Below are 17,062 nucleotides of genomic sequence, written 5' to 3'. Positions count from 1 at the left end.
GAAAAACAATCTGAGGGTTTTGAAGGGGCGGGGGTGGGAGGTTGGGGGAGCCAGGTGGTGGGTATTAAGGAGGGCGCATATTGCATGGAGCACTGGGTGTGGTGCAAAAACAATGAATTCTGTTACGTTGAAAAGAAAAAAAAAATGTACCTCAGGTTCTGAACTTCAAAAAAAAAAAAAAAAATCTTCTCAGCCAAACTTTCCTAGCATCCTAGGAGGGCCTTCATCTCCTACGGGACTGCAGCCAGGAAGGCCTTTGTTCTCATCTTGGCAGGCCCCCAGCTCCTTCCTGTGTCAAAGCTGCCTTTCTTCTGTTGATACTGTCTTGGCTATTGCCTCTTTGGTTCTTGTTTGTTTTTTTAGCTTCCTCCAAGTCTCTTTTTTTAATGTCTTCCTTCAATGTATCCTTTCTGGAGAGGCTTTCTCTGAATTTCAGTGTTGTCTGAACTAGGTCCCTTCTATTTCCTTACTTGTGGTACCTTCCTTTCCTTTAGAATGGCCATCAGAATTTAGTCTTTCTTGTTTACTTGTTAACGTTTTCTGCCTCCTATCCTATACTCTTCAATGTGTAAAACAGGGCCTGGGCTCTGTCTTGTCTTCTCACTCCAAGCCAGCTCTATGCCTGGTGCCTAGTATGCCACTATTTCTTGAGATAAAGAATGAGTACACCTAAGTAGAAAATGGGAGAAATGAGTTCTGTGAGCCATCATTGTTTTGGGGATTAGGTATGCCTGGTGGCTATCACTTGGTAATCTGCAGACAGAAGTCAGGAGTCAGACTGTTTGTATTTGAATCCTGCATCAACTGGTAGATGTGGGCCTACAGACTTCTCACACATTGGGCACCAAAGATGAAGTTGTACTCTTTCTCCTCCAATTCTTCCTCAAAGTACTACTACAGCATATGACTACTACTTCTACTTCCTCTTCTTCTGACTCTGTTACTGTTTTTTTTCTGGGTTGGAATGGAGATTCCAACTCTCCGTGCACTTGCTGGATGTCCCAGTTGCAAACTTTAGTAACCCATTCAGGCACAAATGTGATCCATTTGAAAAAATTATGACTGGGACTTCTAGTATGTTTTTCTTAGGAAGAGTCTGAGTGCAGGTTACTCTCCTTAAATAGGTTCTTTTTTAGTGTTTTTACAAGAAGAATCTGTCTAAAATAGATTTTGATTCAGTAAACTGCTTTAAAAGACAACTATTGGAAAGGGAGCTGAGTTTGTACTGAATGAAATTTAATTGGAATTGTGTTTACTCCTTGAGTCAATATTTAGCTTAGGCTCATTAAAAATGCCTCATTTGTATGTAAGGCTTCAAACCAAACCAGGAGGAAGGAACAACAAAGCCATAATCAATAAAAACTTGAACATCCAGACTGTGCTGGGATTGAGAAACATCTGTGGTTTACCCATAACTTGTTTCCATTCTACCTTATCCTGTTGAGATTGCGGAAACATCTATGGTTTACTTATAAATTGTTTCCATTCTACCTTATTCTATTTAGATTGCTCTTTATTATTATTATTATTATTTTTAAAGTAGGCTCCATACCCAACGTGGATCCTAGTGTGGGGCTTGAACTCACAATCCCAAGATCAAGGTCTGAGCTGAGATAAAGAGACACTTAACCCACTGAGTCACCAAGGCACTCCTCTACTTATATTTCTTTATGGCTATTTGTAATACTCTGTTCCAGAAGTAAGTAGGGAAAAAAATTAATCTGAAATGAATTGTGTTAATACTTGCTACTTTGATCAACTCCAGAGAGGTTGGGGTTGAGTATGAACTCTAAGTGAAGTAAGGATGTAGGAAATCTTTAATCTTAGATAATTCTTTAAAATATAAATCCAAGAATTCTTTATATTCTTGGAAAAATAAGTAGTGTTAAAACACAGAACACCAAGTTACATTTGAATTTCAGATAAATAATGAAGAGTTTTCAGTATAGGTATATCCCATGCAATATTTGGGATGTACTTAAAAAATTATTTGTTGTTTATCTGAAATACAAATGTAACTGGAGGTTCTATATTTTATTTGGAAACTCTAGGTAGGTAAGAAGATGCTAGCTAAATCTAACTTCAAAACAGAAAAACTCTGGAAGCTTAAGGAGTGAGATTAGAAAGATGACTGAACCAGAAAGCCCTTCAGAATTCCACACAAACTGAGTGAACTCCCTCCAGACTCTTTTCCACTGGTTTGTGGGCAAATGTGTACTGTTTGCACTTCCCAGTTATTAGCATCTTTGTAGGCTCTACTTCTAGGCCTTGAGAGTTACTCAGCTTGTTTTGTGGAGATGGCCCTACTTCATGAGTGACTATGGGTAAGGAAATGACACATAAAGATTTTCAGTATGAAAAGCAGTGAATAAACAGAAATTGGTATAAGTCCAGTGTGTTAGGTGAGACTTCTATGTATGCTTGGCCCTGATCTATCCTTATTAGTGTTGAGGGATTTAGGGGCAGGGAGAGATAGTGGGCACATGTGGGCCTCTTCATACTGTGTTTCATGAGAAGCTTACTTCATTGTGCTACAGCATATCACAATATAGCGTATTCTTCAATATCCAGTTTATTCAAATAAAACAAGAAAGAAAAGGATTTTAGTGCCAAAGAAGGAGTCTTTGAGCTCCCAGTATCAATGAAGAAAGGAAAAAACAACAGGTAAGCTGCTGTAGCTAACATGTTAGGAATTCTGATTGACTGGTAAGGTCCCTAAAGGGGAAGGGATACCCTTGCCTCTGACACTGTGAGAACCACAAGGAGACCTCCTTCTCTGAACAGGGGGCTGCTTTTGCTTTGTCAGTGTTCCTAGGACCTGGGGCAGTTTCCTTTTTTTCTGTGAAGCAAACACAACCTGCCTCTGTTCCCAGCAAGTGGAGAGTGAGGGGGGTGTACTCTCCCTGCCTTTCCTCCTACTCATTTGAAAACAAACACACAGGCTCTTTCTCTTTTCAAGCTTTTAAAAAATTTTTTTAATTAAAAAAAAACTTTTTTATATCTTTTCAGCGTAACAGTATTCATTGTTTTTGCACCACACCTAGTGCTCCATGCAACACGTGCCCTCCTTAATACCCACCACCTGACTCCCCCAACTTCCCACCCCCCCGCCCCTTCAAAACGCTCAGGTTGTTTTTCAGAGTCCATAGTCTCTAATGGTTCACTTCCCCTTCCAATTTCCCTCAACTCCCTTCTCTCCATCTCCCCATGTCTTCCATGTTATTTGTTATGCTCCACAAATAAGTGAAACCATATGATAATTGACTCTCTCTGCTTGACTTATTTCACTCAGCATAATCTCTTCCCATCCTGTCCATGTTGCTACAAAAGTTGGGTATTCATCCTTTCTGATGGAGGCATAATACTGCATAGTGTATATGGACCACATCTTCCTTATCCATTCGTCTGTTGAAGGGCATCTTGGTTCTTTCCACAGTTTGGTGACCATGGCCATTGCTGCTATAAACATTGGGGTACAGATGGCCCTTCTTTTCACTACATCTGTATCTTTGGGGTAAATACCCAGTAGTGCAATTGCAGGGTCATAGGGAAGCTCTATCTTAAATTTCTTGAGGAATTTCCACACTGGTTTCCCAAAGTGGCTGCACCAACTTGCATTCCCACCAACAGTGTAAGAGGGTTCCTATTTCTCCACATCCTCTCCAACACACATTGTTTCCTATCTTGCTAATTTTGGCCATTCTAACTGGTGTAAGGTGGTATCTCAATGTGGTTTTAATTTGAATCTCCCTAATGGCTATCTCTTTTCAAGCTTTAATGTTGATTGCTAAAAAGAAACATAAGGTTAAGAAAAGATAGCCTGCCTTTGGCTCAGGTCATGGTCTCAGGGTCCTGAGATCGGGCCCCACATGGGGCTCTCTGCTCGGCGGGGAGCCTGTTTCCCCCTCTCTCTCTGCCTGCCTCTCTGACTACTTGTGATCTCTGTCTGTCAAATAAATAAATAAAATCTTAAAAAAAAAGAAAAGATAGCCAGTGGGGGTTTATAGAATTTGTAATTTTATGGTCTCTGTTTTCTGACTTCCCTGCAGTGTCTCTCTAAACCTTCATGTGTCTCCTGGACCAGAATTTAGCTGCTTTCAGAAAATAGAAGATCAGAGGAGGTAGCAGCCAGCGTTAACAATGAGCAGAAAGGATGGAGACAGAGCAGGAGACTTTGGCCGTAGATGAAGATAGCCTCACAGATGAAGAGGGGAGGAAGAATTACCATTTACTAAATGCCTTCCATTTGTAGGATCTTGTGACTGCCTCAGTGGAAAGACACAGTCTCTGCTTTCAGGGAATTTGCAGTCTGATACAGAGACAGATATGCAATAAAGTAATTAGAATATAGTATGATACTTACTTTAGTGGGGGTATGGACACAGTGTTCTACAACACTGGAAGAGCCCTGAAATCAGACTGGTCTTGGGAGAGATCTTCCGGAATAGAGAAGACATTTAAACTGAGGCCTAAAGGATGAATTGAGGTTGGCCAAGTGACTGAGAGAGGAAGTAGTCTAGTAGAGGAGCTTGCATGTACAAAGGCCCAGAGAGGTAAGGTGTTTTCAGGGGGAAGTGGGCAGCATTGCTGGAGGGTAGGAGGTGTGTGTTGCAAGACCTTAGATGTTGCCAAGGAGCTCAAGTTAGATACTATGTAGATAAAGAGGAGGATAAAGATAAAGTTTTCAGGGTGGCAGTAAATGTCATATTTAATCCTTTGAGGTAAGAAGTTGTGTCTCGAATTTAGGTGGAATCTTGGAGAAGTAAAATAAGGGCCTCAACTTCAGAAGGTAATAAATGGTAAAGTGAGGACTCTGTTCCATTTGTTTTCGACTGCAGAGTCCAGGCACCTTCCATTTCACAGAGTTCTGCAGTCTGGAGATGACGGATATGGGAGAAAGTGATTTTTAAGCACCTGTGCCCTTCTAAAAGCATATCTACTAACACACAGGTTAGTGTTGGGTCTGGCTGTCACTGCCTCTAGGAAGACAAGCAAGGTCATTTAGCCCTCTGGTCCATACTGTCAGCCTCCAGGGCCCTAGCATGGCAAGTTACAGTTATAATAGTGAAGTCAACTGCACATTTTAGAAAGGTTTAAAATGAAAATCAGTATTTACATGTTAACTTCCGACTCTCTGGAGTATTTGCTTAGAGTGAATGAATTATTTGAGGAAGGGCTTGTATAACCTATATGTTGGTTGGAGGCACTATCTAGCAATAAAATGAAAGTCTTTGCAAAACGTGGCCACAGAAAGTCCTTAAAGGTTGGGATAGTTGATTGAAGTCACACATGCTCTATGTTAAGTATAGGTTGGAGTCACCAATAGTAGCATTTTAATCCCTGGCATGGTATTGTGAATATTTTACCATTGATACAACCAGGCCATGTGAAGCAGGAGGAATGTATCAAAACTCAAGACCTCTGTGGAATTCACTCTTTCCTTGGGTTCCCAAAGTTTGAAACTGTAGACTCTTAGCAACAACTCTCTGACTGGTGGTAATTGGTTCGGATCTCAAACCACAGGAAGCTTTATTGAATGAATATAAAATATTGTATGTGAATCCGAAACATATGGATCATCTTTACACTTGTGCATCGGTCTAGGCAAGCCTTCTGTGCTCTTGCAAAGAAAGGAATGCCAAAAAAGTTGCTAATATTACTCATAAAAATATTAATCTCATGCTGAAAATATAGTATCCCTAGTTTTTATCAGAACTATATAGCAGAATCAATGAAAATTTGTTTACTACTTTTTATTTTTGCATCATTTACAAGTACTTCATCTATTATGACACAATTCTATCAATAGGCACTGAACATAATTAATTTGAAATGTTTCAATACTTGCTCAAATACCAAAGCAAGTACTTTATTCATTCCTCTCCCTTCCTCTTCTCTTCTCTCTCCCTTTTTCTTCCTGCTACCTCTCTTCTTTCAGTACTTCTTGTCTCTGAAATGGATGAATCACTTCTTGGGCCTTTCTACTGAATTGACTGTTGGGGTGTTTACCTGTCCAGATGTCTCCTGTTGCTGGTCTCATAGCAACGAGATGAGGTAAAAATTAATAGGGTGTTTTTGGGGACTGTTTGAATCCCAGGTGTATCTCATTATCTCCTCAGTCATGTCTTACTACTTGAGAGAATATGTAGGGAACTGGGAGAGCAATAATTAATGGCTAAATAAGAGGTAATGTGGCAGAGACCTGGTAATAGTATCCCACATTTGTGTAGTGCTTTGCATCATCTCTGTTTTCCCACATATCCACATGAGGATATGCTAGCATAGGTCTTGGGGGGCAGCAGAATATGGTAAACTAGGGGAACTCTAAATGGTGGATGTCCTTGATGGAGGATACAGGCAAACTATTCCTCCACCTGACCACTTTCCACTGGTTATGATGAGACTGACGGATGTCAGATTCAGGTTGTCTGATGAGATCTTATTGTCCATGCCCTTATTGACACCCCTCCAGTGTCCATACCTATCATCCATGCATTTTCTCTAATAAGACTTTTTGCAATAGTCCCAGGAATGATGCAAAGTGGTAAAGGTGGAAGTATCCTCATAAAGGGTAGAAAGAATTGAAGTAATGGTTCATGGCATATCATCACTGGTCCTGCAAGGCCCCTCTCTCTTATTTTTATCCTTGTACCTCATTCCCATTGCCCTCCTCCTGTAGAATCCATGACATTTAATATGTATCTGTGGTTTGTAAGTGTTCTTGCAAAGTGAATATTTTTGGTTTGAGTATATTTAAAAAAAAACTTACTTTTTTCCTCTAAGCACAATATTTTAGACATATCTCTATATTTCTATGTGTAAATCTACTGCTTGTAATTGATTATTTTCTGATATCCCTGAATGTGTGTCACCACATTTTACCCTATTTAAATTCCTGGCACTGGGCACCCAGACAACCTTCAACTCCTAGCCAGCAAAAAAAAAAAAAAAAAAAAGTTACAAGAAACATGAACATAAATATCCTTATACACATTCCTTTACAGAATTGCTTAAGCGTTTATTTGGAATATATTAACAGGTGGGATTTCTGGGTTAAACAATGTTTACTTAATTTTAGTAGGCATTGCTAACTTGATTTTCTGGATAACTGCACATGTGTATTCTTCATCAGCAATATGGTATTTGACTTTCTAATTTTGGCTTGCTTAATAGATATGAAATAGTAGGTCATTGTTTTAACTTGTATTGAATCTTTAGAAGATTTATTTATTTGAGAGAGAGGGAGAGTGCAAGCAAGGGGAGGGGCAGAGGAAGAGGGAGAGAGATCATCTTCAAGCAGACTCCCTGCTTAATGTGGAGCCCACACAGGGCTTGTTCCCAGGACCCTGAGATCATGACCTGAGCTCAAGCCAAGAGTCAGGCGCTTAACTGACTGAGCCACCCAGGCACCCCATAGCTTCAGTTTTTAAAAAGTTTCTCAGGATGCTTTAATTTTCTTTTCTTTTCTTTTCTTTTTTTTAAGATTTTATTTATTTATTTGACACAGAGAGAGAGAGAGATCACATGTAGGCAGAGAGGCAAGCAGTGGGAGAAGGGGAAACAGGCTCCCCATTGAGCAGAGAGCCCGATGCAGGGCTTGATCCCAGGATCCTGAGATCATGACCTGAGTGGAAGGCAGAGGCTTAACCCACTGAGCCAACCAGGCACACCTAATTTTATTTTCTATATGACAAAAAGAGAAACTTCTTATTTTCCTTATTTCAAAAATAAATTACATTGGTTAAGAAAAATGTAGAAAAATATGAGCATACAGACAAGTCAGAAAGAAGAGATGAAAATCAGGGTTTATTTTTGAAGTCCTTATAGCAAAAAAGCTGCTAGAGGAAGCAGTCTCCTTCTGATCACCCAGCAGCTCTGGGGGTTTGAAGGGGTGGAGGAATGACACTCCAGGGATGCTGCTCTGTCTGTGGGTATTTTCATCAAGGGCTCACTGCAGCATGGCTTGTGGACTGCCCTGTGACTTGAAGGATACTGACATAGGTGGTCTGGATAGCTGTCACTGATTGTCACTCTTTAGGGGTGATGTCACTAGCGACACACTAAAGGGGTGTCACTCTTTAGGCAATGGTGGTTCCTAGGCAAAACATAAGAAAGACCAATGCAAAAAGATTAGCAGCTTTCCTTTACCAGTTCTCCCCTGTCCTTGCTTCCTCTAGTCATCCTCTGCTCCAGGCTGCTGCCCATCCCCAACCCTCACCCCAACTTAAGTTAGCAGTAGGTGTCCTCAGGGCTTCTCAGGACTATAGAGTTTGTCCTTGTAATGCACACACCCCTTCACTTCAGTTTTCTGCAGAATTGGTATTGAGGGGAAGTAGTTGGCAATCTATCAGGAACCAGATAGTTTTGGGGATAATTCCTAAGCTAATGACCTAAGGAATTCATGGAAAAACAAGACTATAACTGCTATTAGGCTTAACAATAACCAGCACTTGGCAAGTCTACAAACATGTTCTTAGTAAATGGTGTTAGGTCTACATATTTTAAAACAAGGGCTTTAAGATATGGTTTTGAATTTCCAGTTTAGATACTTTCTGTCTGTGAGACCTCAGAACAATTATTTAATCTTCTGAGCCTCAGAGTCCTTATCTGTAAAATGGGAATAATATTCCTGTTTCATGTATTGCTGGAGATTCAAAATGCATTTTAATTTAGACATATTTAAACACCATAGTGTCTGACACATAGACTCTCTATACAAGAATTCCTTTTATGTTTGGTGTAGAGTACATTCCTCTTCTTTCTTTAGTGATGGAGCCCTTGCCCTAGGTGCTGCTTTCTGTAGATTCCTTGATTTTCACAGTAGGCTTGGCAACTCTGAATTTACTGGGATATCTGGCTTTTATAAGGCATCATCCATATTCCAAGTTTATTCCCAGGACTTTCTTAGACTACTATGAGATAAGGTCTTTAGCTGGCATTCTGCTAAATTCTTGAGCTCATCCTCAAGTTGAAGTGAATGTTCAGTTGTTATTAATTTATATCATCAAGTCTGGCTTACGTCCAAGGCTAGAAGAATGAACATTTAAACCAGTAGAGACAAAGTCTCTGGGGAAAATTTTCTTTCCATGAAGCATCTGCTGCTGTCTTATCCCTAAAGCTGGGGAAAGGACTTGGGGAGGTCGGGAATCCCATCCTACCATATGAGCAGAAAATGGCTACGGTGTATTCCTTTTGTTTTAGATTGTTATTTCTTAAAAAGCATAACAAAAGGCTATATGGGTTATTAATTGTACTGAAAACCAAATGTTCTTCAACTATATTGTAGCCGGTCAATGTGAATAAGGAGGTTGTCTTTATGACTGCTCTTGACGTCTAGTTTTACTTCTGAGAGCTCTATGCAGAAAGACAGAGAAGTACAAGCCACTTTTTTTCCACAGTTTTCATTAAATTATTCATTCTGAACCACTAAGTAGTGATTTTTTTCCCCTAACCTCCAGTGGTACTTAAAACATGCTAACAAATGATACTTTTTTTTTTTTTACAAATGATACTTTAATGTGAAAATACATGTATAGAAATACCCGAAGAATGTATTCCAAAATGTTAAAGCTACCTCTGGGAGGTGGGATGATATATAATTTAATGGACTTCTGGAATTTTCTATAATAAGTATGCATTATTTTATAATAAGAAAGTTATTTAAAAGTTAAAACAGTTTATAATTAATTATAATTTATATAATTATAATTATAATTTATATAATTATAATTATAATTATAATTTATATAATTATAATTATATAAAAACTATTTTGGAGATTTAAAGTATCTTAAAAGTGGATTTTCTCCTAACACCTTAGTGAGAAAGGAGAAGAATTATTATTAGACAACTTGAAATATTGTCTTTCATAAGAAAGTCAGACAGCATATGTATATTAATATTATGATGATGATGATGAACATCAAGAAACATGGTCCAGGGATGTTCTGTAACTTGGACTTGAATAAACATATGAGAGATCAGAAGAGCCTGGCATTCTGACTCCTACCTCCGTGTTGATCGTATTTATTTATAGAGGGAACAGTTCTAAACTTTTTACATGGAATAACTCATTTATTCTCCACACACCTGCTCAGGTAGATACCAATATTCTCTCCGTATTACAGATGACACAACAGAGGAACAGAGAGGTTGAGTAACTTATCCATGGTTATATCCCCTGTCAGTGGCAGAGCTGGGATTTTAGTATAAATGTTTGGCTTCAAGGACAAGAGACTGCAAAATAGAAAAAGATATATATAAAATGGCATTATATTTAGTGTGCTTTACATGTGTTTTTGAGAGCAACAGGATGAAAAGGTATGGTTTGTCCCTGTACTTACACTTTTATTTACACTTAAAATTATGAAGTGTTTATTACATGTGAAGTATATTTTAAGGTAGTGAGGAAACAAGAAGAAGTATGGTCGGGGTGCCTGGGTGGCTCAGTGGGTTAAAGCCTCTGCCTTCTGCTCAGGTCATGATCCCAGAGTCCTGGGATCGAGCCTTGCATTGGGCTCTCTGCTCGGCAGGGAGCCTGCTTCCCCTTCTCTCTCTGCCTGCCTCTCTGCCTACTTGTGATTCTGTCTGTCAAATAAATAAATAAATAAAATCTTTAAAAAATAAAAAAGAAGTATGGTCAGTGGTGCTGCCCTTGTGAAGCTCACAATGTAGTGCAGGAAGGTAGCAGTGGAAACAATAAACATTATGTAGTAAACACTGAATATTAAATGATATATTAAGTATGTGATCTTATCCAGTGATATAGAATAACCACAAAGCAAAGAGTTTTTGGAGTTCCCACTTTAAATTTCTTGGTAGATATCCAATTAACTAAAAATAAAAATCACATATAATTTAGGAAAACACTTTATAATTTCAGAAATGATAAAGTATATATGTTAATTGTTACACTAAGAAGGATAGGGCAAAAAAATAATGTAAGCCTGCTGTGAGTTTGTTTCTCGATAGGGAAAATTTAGGTTTTCTATATATTGGGGAAGTTTTGAAACAATCTATTTTACATTGCTTCCAAAAAAGTAAAATTCTGACCTACTTTTTTGTCAGTGGACACTGCATGAGAGTTTTAGGTAAAAAAGGAAGAATGTCATTGTGACATTTCAGGTGGTAAAAAGGCTGAAGGGACTGTGCTGGGTTATTGGAACTGGTATACCAGACCAACACCTTGGGAAGGGGCAATGCCTTAAGTTACATCAGCTATGAGCACTATAATATTTGCCCACATTTTATTTCTTTCCTTGTCCGAATTCTACATCCATATGGAAAGACATGGCAAGCATAACACAGCAACTAATGTAGCAGCTGATCTTGTCTTTTCTTGTGGGCTCTAGCTGTCAGATTTGACTCAGACTTGTGCTGTTTGGAGTATGATGAATCCTTGCTCTTGTAAATGGAGAACAATTTACCAGATAATTCTGAATGTACCAGATAATTCTTTAAGAGGGAAGATTGATGGTGTAAGTAGTCCTCACTCACCTTATTTGTAGGTTACCTGGAGTATGTTAGATCACATGTCTATTAAAAATACTAAATTACCTCTCAGATTTTCAGATGGTTAATATAATTTCCTAAATAAAATAGAAAGTGAGTACAAAAAGTGGGACTCCATTTTGGGAAGAAAAATGACCTATAAGATATTTGAAACTTTAGGTTGTATTTATTGTTTACAAAATAATGAAGAATACACATGGAGTGAACAAAATTTAATAACAGAACCTTAGAATTCTATGATAAATCTGCATATTTTAGGGCGCCTGGGTGGCTCAGTGGGTTAAGCCGCTGCCTTCGGTTCAGGTCATGATCTCAGGGTCCTGGGATCGAGTCCTGCGTCAGGTTCTCTGCTCGGCAGAGATCCTGCTTCCCTCTCTCTCTCTCTGCCTGCCTCTCCATCTACTTGTGATCTCTCTCTGTCAAATAAATAAAATCTTTAAAATAAATAAAAAAAATCTGCATATTTTAAAGTTTGAAATTGGTAGTTTTAGAACAATAAAGTAGAAGCGAAGAGAATGATCTCCAGGGTCCCTTCTACTTTAAAATTCTGTTCCTGTGTGATATGAGTAAAATTCTGGAACAAATTAACTGAAGGACTGAACAAGATGATGATTGTTATAGGAAACATTTAGTTCCTGGCTGGATGGCAGTTTACCAAGAAAAGCTAGGGATGCTAAGACATGTGGAGATCAGTCTTGGTTACATAGCTATCTTAGATCAATTCACAGCCTAAATATGGTGCTGGAAAGAAATTGGCTTGACGTCTTATAGGGATTCTGAAATTCTTTCCAGGGAGAATCTAAGTATTAGGTACATATTTTTGTCCAAACTTATACCACAATGATGGAGATAATAGTCACATGGGGAATGCATTTTCAGGGTCATTGGGAAGGCAATGCATTTATTTGAAAGCTGCAAAAATGGGTTTGGGCTGTTGCTCCTTAATCTGCTGGCAGATTTTAGAATTTAATTTAGATTTAGATTTAGAATTTAATTGAATGTTTCCCAGCCATTCTGGCATCCTTTGGGTCATTCTTCTTATCTATATTGTAAGATACTTTATTTGTGAGGCCTTCAGATAAGAATAAAATTATGTAAGAAAACCTTGGGATTTGCATGTAAAATATTTAATAGGTTTACTTAGAAATGTAAAAAGCCTACTGTTTTTTAGTTATTTCCATCCTAGCTAAGTAAAATATATTTATAAATCCCCTGGAGAAGAAAAGTTTTTTAATCTATTATCTATCTATCTATCATCTATCTATTATCTATCATCTACCATCTATCTATTATCTATCGTCTATCTACTATCATCTATTTATCATGTGTCTGTTATCATCATTATCTATCTCTCTGTCCATCATTTAGTTTTTACTTGAGTAAAGTTCACAGACTGACAGGCTATTGCCAAATCATCTCATGAGATACATTTTTGGACATCTTTAAAAAATTACCAATTAAAAATTTGGAAAATTTCACAGAAAATCTTGGATTTTCATTTCCTCCAGAAAAAAATGTCCCATTTTGAACAACAGCAACAACAACAGCAAAAAAATGAAAGGTATGTGGAGAAATAATAAAGTATAACTTATACACTTGAAAAAAAAATCAATGCCAACTGTCACTATAAACACAGATGTTGGATTTACTAGACAAACATTTGTAATCAGCTATTTTAATATGTTTGAAGAGCTAAGGGGTCACTGACTCCCTTAGACGCAGGGGTCAATGACATAACTGTAGGAGCTGAAATTGTAAAACTCTTAGAAGGAAATAAATGTAAATCTTTATGGCCTTAGATTAGGCAATGATATTTTAAAGATTTTATTTCTTTATTAGAGAAAGAGAGAGAGCACAAGTGGGCAGAGAAACACAATCCCCACTGAGAAGTTAGCCTGACATGAGACACAATCCCAGGACCCCAAGATCATGACCTGAGCCAAAAGCAGATGCTTAACTGATTGAGCCATCCAATCACTCCTAGGCAATGACTTCTTTTTAAAAAATTATTTATTTATTTATTTATTTATTTATTTATTTATTTATTAAAGATTTTATTTATTTATTTGACAGACAGAGATCACAAGTAGACAGAGAGGCAGGCAGAGAGAAAGGGAGAAGCAGGCTCCCCGCTGAGCAGAGAGCCTGATGTGGGGCTCGATCCCAGGACCCTGAGATCATGACCTGAGCTGAAGGCAGAGGCTTTAACCCACTGAGCCACCCAGGCACCCCTAAATTTTTTATTTTTTAAATTTATTTTCACTGTTCCAGAATTCATTGTTTATACACCACACACAGTGCTCCATGCAATATGTGCCCTCCATAATACCCACCACCAGGCTCACCCAACCTCCCACCCCCACACCTCCAAAACCCTCAGCTATTCCTCAGAGTCCACAGTCTCTCATGGTTCATCTCCCCATCCAATTTCCCCCAACTCCCTTCTCCTCTCCATCTCCCCATGTCCTCCGTGTTATTTCTTATGCTCCACAAATAAGTGAAACCATATGATAATTGACTCTCTCTGCTTGACTTATTTCACTCGGCATAATCTCCTCCAGTCTTGTCCATGTTGATACAAAAGTTGGGTATTCATCCTTTCTGATGGAGGCACAATACTCCCTAGTATATATGGACCACATCTTCCTTATGTATTCATCTGTTGAAGGGCATCTTGGTTCTTCCCACAGTTTGGCAACTGTGGGCATTGCTGCTATGAACATTGGGGTACAGATGGCCCTTCCTTTCATTGCATCCATATCTTTGGGGTAAATACCCAGTAGTGTGATTGCAGGGTCATAGGAAAGCTCTATTTTTAATTTATTGAGGAATCTCCACACTGTTTTCCAAAGTGGCTGCACCAACAGGCATTCCCACTAACTGTGTAAGAGGGTTCCCCTTTCTCCACATCCTCTCCAACATGTGTTGTTTCCTGTTTTGTTAATTTTGGCCATTCTAACTGGTATAAGGTGGTATCTCAATGCATTTTTTTAAAGATTTTATTTATTTATTTGACAGACAGAGATCACAAGTAGGCAGAGAGAGAGGAGGAAGCAGGCTCCCTGCTAAGCAGAGAGCCCGATGCAGGGCTTGATGCCAGGACCCTGGGATCATGACCTGAGCCAAAGGCAGAGGCTTTACCCCACTGAGCCACCCAGGCACCCCTCAATATGGTTTTGATTTGAATCTCCATGATGGCTAATGCTGATGAACATTTTTCATGTGTCTGTTAGCCATTTGTATGTCTTCTTTGGAGAAGTGTCTGTTCATATCCTTTGCCCATTTTTTGATGTGATTATCTGTTTTGTGTGTGTTGAGTATGAGGAGTTCTTTATAGATTTTGGATATCAGCCCTTTGTCTATACTGTCATTTGCAAATATCTTCTGCCATTCTGTGGGTTGCCTTTTTGTTTTGTTGACTGTTTCCTTTGCTGTGCAGAAGCTTTTGATCTTGATGCAGTCCCAAAAGTTTATTTTAGCATTTGTTTCCTTTGCTTTTGGAGACATATCCTGAAAGAAGTTGGTGTGGCTGATATAGAAGAGGTTACTGCCTATGTACTCCTCTAGGATTCTGATAGATTCCTGCCTCACATTGAGGTCTTTTATTCATTTCGAGTTTGTCTTTGTGTAAGAAAATGGCCAAGTTTCATTCTTCTACACATGGCTGTCCAATTTTCCCAGCACCATTTATTGAAGAGACTGTCTTTTTTCCACTGGATATTTTTTCCTGCTTTGTTGAAGATTATTTGACCATAGAATTGAGGGTCCATATCTGGGCTCTCTACTCTGTTCCACTGGTCTATGTGTCTGTTTTTGTGCCAGTACCATGCTGTCTTGGTGATCACAACTTTGTAGTAAAGTTTGAAATCAGGCAATGTGATGTCCCCAGTTTTGTTTTTCTCTTTCAACATTTCCTTAGCAATTTGGGGTCTCTTCTGATTCCATACAAATTTTAGGATTGTTTGCTCCAGATCTTTGAAAAATGCCAGTGGAATTTTGATTGGAATGGCATTAAAAGTATAGATTGCTCTAGGCAATATCGACATTTTAACATGTTTATTCTTCCAATCCATGAGCATGGAATGGTCTTCCATCTTTTTGTGTCTTCTTCAATTTCTTTCATGAGTGTTCTGTAGTTCCTTGAGTACAAATCCTTTACCTCTTTGGTTAGATTTATTCCCAGGTATCTTATAGTTCTTGGTTCTATAATAAATGGAATCAATTCTCTAATTTCCCTTTCTGTGTTTTCATTGTTTGTGTATAAGAAAGCAACTGATTTCTGCACACTGATTTTGTATCCTAGGCAATGACTTCTTAAATATGACACTAAAAACATAGCACAAAAATAAAAAATAGATAAATTTTTCTTTATCCAAATTAAATATTTTGCACATCAAAGGATGCTATCAAGAAAGTGAACAGATAACCCAGAAATAGGAAAAAATTGTTTGAAAATCATATATATGAAAATGAATCTGTGTTCAGAATATAGAAATGGTTCTTACAAATCAACAATAAAAAAACAACCTAATTAAAAAACAAAGGATTTTTTTTAGATTTTATTTAAATTCAAGTTAGTTAACATATGGTGTATTATTAGTTTCAGGCATTGAATTTAGTGATTCATCACTTGCATATAGCACCCAGTGCTCATCACCTCACATATCCTACTTAATGTCCATCACCCAATTACCCCATCCCTAATCCACAACCCTTCCAGGAGCCCTCAGTTTGTCCCCTATAGTTAAGAGTCTCTTATAGTTTTCCTCCCTGTTTTTAATCTTGTTTTATTTTTCCCTCCCATATATTCATCTGTTTTGTTTCTTCAATTGCACATATAAGTGAAATCACATGGTACTTGTCTTTCTCAACTGACATTTCTCTTAGCATAGTATACTTTAGTTCCATCCACATTGTTGCAAATGGCAAGAGTTCATTCTTTTTGATGGCTGAGTAATATTCCATTTTATATCTATACCACCTCTTTTTTTTTTAAAATTAAAATATAATGTTTTATTTGCCCCAGCGGTACAGGTCTATAAATCATCAGATTTACACACTTCACAGCACTCACCATATCACATACCCTCCCCAATGTCCATAAGCCAAGCACCCTCTCCACCCCCGAAACCCGAAGAACCCTCAGTCTATTTTGTAAGATTAAGAGTCTCTTATGGTTAGTCTCCTTCCCAATCCCATCTTGTTTCATTTTTTCCTTCCCAACCCCCCAAACCCTCCACTCTGCCTCTCAAATTCCTCATATCAGAGAGATCATATGATAATTTTCTTTCTGATTGACTTATTTCGCTCAGCATAATACCCTCCAGTTCCATTCATGTTGTTGCAAATGGCAAGATTTCATTTCTTTTGATGGCTGCATAGTATTCCATTGTATATATATACCACCTCTTCTTTAGCCATTCATCTGTGGATGGACATCTAGGTTCTTTCCATAGTTTCATTATTGTGGACATTGCTGCTATAAACATTTGGGTACACATGCCCCTTCAGATCAATACATTTGTATCTTTAGGGTAAATACCCAGTAGTG

This window comes from Lutra lutra, chromosome 9 (genome assembly GCF_902655055.1).
Source record: "Lutra lutra chromosome 9, mLutLut1.2, whole genome shotgun sequence".
Lineage (NCBI taxonomy): Eukaryota > Metazoa > Chordata > Mammalia > Carnivora > Mustelidae > Lutra > Lutra lutra.
This window is presented reverse-complemented; position numbering follows the sequence as displayed.